Here is a 5598-nt window from a genome sequence, read left to right on the forward strand (position 1 = left end):
GCCAGTGAAATCACCCTTCACCAGCAGCTGAGAGACCATGGAGAAGCCTAGACGAATGGCACAATAGATAACATCTCTGAGTATGGATTAAATGATTGTAGGGTCAGGTCCTATCTGCCTTGTGTTTTGTTTTTTTTTTCTTTCTCTTTGAGCCAGGAGCTCTCATGTCCCTGCGAGCTGTGTGTGAAACAGCACTGTACCATTTGGACTTGCAATTCAACGTTTCAACGGAACATTTCGTTTTGAATTTCGTTTCGATTCAGGATTGCTGTTCCATTTTGTTTCATCAAAACAGTGATGCTGTCTCGGGGTTGTATCGATGTTTTGCCCATAGGCTATAATGGGGAAGCTTGAAACAGCCTCTCTAATCTGGCAGGCAGATTGGGGCCCAATCCCGGGAGGGCTGCAGGGGCTGTACAGGTCCTCCTGGGGTTGGGTCTGCCTCCCAGATGAGGGAGGGATGCCTCCTTGGACCGGGGAGCTGGGGAAGGGAACTGAACCCCATCACTCAGGTCCACTGCCGAGCACTGGGATTGATTGGGGAAGGGAACTGGGACTGAGCTGAGCGCTACCACAGGGCTGGGTACCCACCTGCGTACCCATGAGCTGCCAAGAGGGAAGGCGGGTACGGGGCTATGGAGAGAGCACCTTCCCCAGGAGCTGGGTGAGCACAGTATGTGTGGGCCAGTGGCGCAATGGATAACGCATCTGACTACGGATCAGAAGATTGTAGGTTCGACTCCTTCCTGGCTCTTAACGACTCCTTTTTTTTCGGAGCTAGAGGGCATGAGCACCACTGATATGAAGGTGGCACCAGCTCCAGCCTCGGTGGCATGCTGCGTTGGCCTTGCAAGCCTCTATGCACATGCTCCTTCATGCACAGCTCTTGGGAACGAAAACGCTGATGCCTGGGCTCTGGCGTATGGGCCTGTGGCCACCAAGCCAGGCTTCGGGAGAAGCAATGGTGGCCTCCACCTAGGCACAATTTCTGTTTGAGCCCCAATTTCAGCTCCTGTGGACCGGGAAGCCTCAGGTAGGTTAAGAAGTGGGCCCTGTTTTATGCCCAGCCATGCTGTATTGCCCAAGCAATACGGGGGCCAAAGAGCCTGCTGGAGAGCTCTGCACTCACCTGCCTGAACCCCCCTGAGCCGCCAGGAGGGGAATGGGGCACAGGACTCTGGACAGAGCACCAGGAAACAGGCTCACCCTTAACCCCCAGCTGGGAGCACTTGGGGACTGTAGGCTGCTGGTGCAATGGCTAACAGGCCTGATTATTGGTTAGAAGGCTGTAGGTTTGACTCCTTCCTGGCTTGTGTTTCTTTTTTTTCTTCTGAGGCTGGCGGGGGCTCCAATTTTCTGTTTGCCTAAGGACTCAATTAATCTTAAGCCTCTTCTGCATGTAGGGGAATTAGCTCAGATGGTAGAGCGCTCGCTTTGCATGTGAGAGGTAGTGGGATCAATGCCCACATTCTCCAGCATTTTGTGTTGGACTTTATGCTGGCATACCAGTGTAAAAGGTACGGTGCTGAAACAAGGGGCATGTTACTCGCAGGAGGGCTCTTTTCCTGCATGAGGGGGGTGGTGCAGCTCAGCAAGCAAGGGCAAGCGGGAGGCACAAGGGAGCTCTTGGCTCAGAAGAAGAACAGGGGACCACAAGCCAATCTGGATTCAAGCCTATAGTCTTCTGATTTGTAGTCAGACACATTATTAATTGTGCCTCTACCCCATGAATATCTATAGGCACCCAGGGCCTGGGGGAATTAGCTCATCTAGCATGCAAGAGGTGGTGGGATCGATGTCTCCACGCTCCCACAGCTTGAGTTGCCATTTGTTCCAGCATGCTGTAGCTGCAGTGGATAGAGGGGCTGGTGCATGGGTTTCTGCCTCCTTGGAGGGTGGTTTTGCTGCATGAGGAGTGCGGTGCAGCTGAGCCAAAAAGTGCACAGGCAGGCACAAGAGAGCTCTTGGTTCAGGAAAAAAAAGGTAACCTGAGACAGGTAGGAATCATACCAAAAACTTTCTGATCTGATGAAGAAGGCCTGTAGGGCTAGAGCCAGGGTCAACTTGATGGGGTGGGAGACACATGAGGCATTGGACAGAGTCAAAAGTGCCCTCCATCTAGGCATAAAGTCCGTTTGCCCCCACAGCAGCCCCTTCAGTCTGGCAGCCTCGCAGCACTGAAGCAGTTGTCCCCATCTCATGCCCAGCCATGCTGCATTGCCCAAGCAGAACGGGGGCCAAACACCCTGATGGTGAGCTCTACTCTCACCCACCTGCGTCCCCATGAGCTGCCAAGAGGGAAGGCGGGCACAGGGCTATGGAGAGAGCACCTTCCCTGGTAGCGGGGGGGAACATGGTATGTGTGGGCTAGTGGTGCAATGGATAACGTGTCTGACTATGGATCAGAAGGTTGTAGATTTGATACCTTCCTGACTTGTAACAACTCTGTTTTTTCTGAGCTAGAGGCATGAGCACCACTGATATGAAGGTGGCACCAGCCCCAGCCTGGGTGGCATGCTGCATTGGCCTTGCAAGCGTCTATGCACATGGTCTTTCATGCACAGCTCTTGGGAACGAAAAGGCTGATGCGCGGGCTCTGGCGTATGGGCCTATGGCCACCAAGCCAGGCTTTGGGCAGAAGCAATGGTGCCCTCCACCTAGGCACAATTTCTGTTTTGGCCCCAATGTCAGCTCCTTTGGACCAGGAAGCCTCAGGGAGGTTAAGAAGTGGGCCCTGTTTTATGCCCAGCCATGCTGTATTGCCCAAGCAATACGGGGGCCAAACACCCTGCTGGAGAGCTCTGCACTCACTTGCATGCATCCCCGTGAGCTGCCAGGAGGGGAACGGGGCACAGGACTCTGGACAGAGCACCAGGAAACAGGCTTGCCCTTCACCCCCAGCAGGGAGCAGTTGGGGACTGTAGGCTGGTGGTGCAACAGCTAACATGCCTGATTACAGGTTAGAAGTTTGTAGGTTTGATTCCTACCTGGCTTGTGTTTTTTTTTCTTCTGAGCCAAGAGCTGTCTTGTGCCTGCTGCTTGCCCTTGCTTGCTCAACTGCACCACACCCCACATGCAGCAAAACAGCCCTCCTAGGAGGCACAAAGCAACAAGCCCTTTTGCTAGTCCCCATTTCAGATGCAGCATGGGCACGCTGGGACAAACGGCAAATCAAAGGGCTAGAGATGTGAGCAATGATACCGCTATCTCTCATGTGTTTAGTGATTACTCTACCATCTGAGCTAACTGCCCTGCTAGTTTTAGGTCTTTTGGGGCCCTGAGCAAACAGAAAAGTGGATGCCCCCCACACCAGGCAAGGACAGGTTCCCTCTGTGAATGCCAGAGGGCTGCGGCTGGGCCCACCTGGCCTCGTCAGCACACTCTGGGCAAGCCAGAGGGCAACAACACTGCTGAAATGAAGGTGGTTCCAGCCCCAGCTTGGCCCCTCTGCTCAACTGGTTGTTACATAGCCCGAGCTGTGGTCCCCCAGCACCGTTGGATTGGCCAAGGCCGGGGCCAGACCATTACCATGCCATCCCAGCATCTGAAGAAGGGTGAGACCACTTCAAGATGCTCTGTCCAGAGCCCCAAGCCTACTTCCTGTCCTGGCAGCTAAAATAGACCTTAAACTAGCAGTGGAGTTAGCTCATCTAGCATGCAAGAGGTAGTGGGATCGATGTCTGCATGCTCCCGCAGCTTGAGTTGCCGTTTGTTCCAGCATGCTGTAGCTGCAGTGGATAGAGGGGCTGGTGCATGGGTTTCTGCCTCCTCGGAGGGTGGTTTTGCTGCAGCTGAGCGAAGTGCAGCTGAGCAAAAAAGTGCACGGGCAGGCACAAGAGAGCTCTTGGCTCAGGAAAAAAAAAGGGGGAAGCTGAGACAGGCAAGAGTCAAACCAACAACCTTCTGATCCGATGAGGAAGGCCTGTAGAGCAATTATTTCAGATGCCAGAGCACTTGACCAGCACCAGCAACGCAGCAGGTGTTGAAGCTAGGCCAGTCTTCTGATCTGTAATCAGACACATTATCCATTGCACCACCAGCCTGTGTTTACCAAAACACCTTCAGTCTGGCAGCCTCCCAGAGCTGGAGCAGAGGGCCCTGCCTCATGCCCAGCCTTGCATTGCCCAAGCACAACAGGGGCCAAAGAGCCCACTGGCGAGCTCTACGCCCACCCGCACACACCACCGTGAGCTGGCAGGAGGGAAAGGGGGCACTGGGATCTTTGCAAAACACCAGGACGTGGGCTCACCTTCAGCAGCTGGGCTAGGGGTAGACTAATGGGCCAGTGGCACAATGGATAGCGACTCTGATTGCACATCAGATGATTGTATGTTCAACTCCTGCTTCCCTTGTGTTGCTTTTCATTCCTGAGCCGGGTGCCTGCTGTTTGCCCTGAGCCTCACCACGCCAATCCGATGTTCCCTCTAAGGAATCACTTTCAAAGGCTGCAGCGTGGCACAGATACAGAGTGCAGATCCGGCCTGCCCTTGGCCTGCGCAAAGATCACAGGCCAGGCCTCGTGCCCTCACTTGGCTACCTGTGGCCTGCATCTGGAGGGGCTGTAGGGATCTGATTGCCCATGACCCGGCTTGGGCATACTGGGACAAAATGCACCCCAATCCGCTGGAGAACGTGGGCATCAATCCTGCTACCTCTTACACGTTAAGAGAGCACTCGGTCGTCTGAGCCAATTCCCCTGCTGCTCTGAGCTTTACTGGGGCCTTGTAACCTTCCCTTGAGATACAGACATAGGAAAACCAACATGGGTTAGGGGCAAGCAACACGGGTTCATTAGAGGCAAGTCCTGTCAGACCAACCCGGTGGCCTTCTACGACCAGGTTACAAAATCCTTAGAAGCAGGTGTCGGGGTGGACGTAGTCTTTCTGGACTTTAGGAAGGCCTTTGACACCGTCTCTCACCCCATTATCATTAATAAACTAGGAGACAGTGGGGTCGACACCTACACAGTGAAATGGGTCACTAACTGGCTGGAGGGCCGCACCCAGAGAGTGGTGGTGGATGGGTCCTATTCGACCAGGAGGGATGTGGGCAGTGGGGTCCCGCAGGGCTCGGTCCTTGGGCCCGCACTGTTCAACATCTTCATCAGGGACTAGGTAGAGGGGGTGAAAAGCACCCTGTTCAAATTTGCAGACAACACTAAGATGTGGGGAGAAGTGTGAACACTGGAATGGAGGGACAGGCTGCAATCAGACCTAGACAGGTTACAGCATGGGCAGATGAGAACAGCATGGGTTTCTACACTGACAAGTGCAAGGTGCTGCACCTGGGGAGGAAGAACCAGCAGCACACCTACAGGCTGGGGAACTCCCTTCTCATCCGCACAGAGTCAGAAAAGGATTCTGGAGTCATTATTGATGCCAAAATAAACATGGGCCGACAGTGTGGGGACGTGGTAAGGAAGGCTAACCGTACCTTGTCGTGCATCCACAGATGCATCTCGAGCAGCTCCAGGGAGATGATCCTCCCCCTCTATGCGACACTGGTCAGGCTGCAGTTGGAGTACTGCATCCAGTTCTGGGTGCCGCACTTCAGGAGGGATGTGGACAGCATTGAGAGGGTCCAGAGGAGGGCCACCCG

General features: G+C 54.3%; 2 non-coding genes across 2 annotated transcripts; both read left to right on the forward strand.

Annotated features, from left to right (window-relative positions):
• Positions 1 to 681: 681 nt before the first annotated feature.
• TRNAR-ACG lies at positions 682 to 754 on the forward strand. The gene has a single exon. It is a non-coding gene; the product is annotated as a tRNA-Arg (tRNA).
• Positions 755 to 1402: 648 nt separating this feature from the next.
• TRNAA-UGC lies at positions 1403 to 1475 on the forward strand. Its single transcript has one exon. It is a non-coding gene; the product is annotated as a tRNA-Ala (tRNA).
• Positions 1476 to 5598: the final 4123 nt, after the last annotated feature.

This window comes from Alligator sinensis, unplaced genomic scaffold (assembly GCF_000455745.1).
Source record: "Alligator sinensis unplaced genomic scaffold, ASM45574v1 scaffold2789_1, whole genome shotgun sequence".
In the NCBI taxonomy this organism is placed as follows: Eukaryota; Metazoa; Chordata; order Crocodylia; family Alligatoridae; genus Alligator; species Alligator sinensis.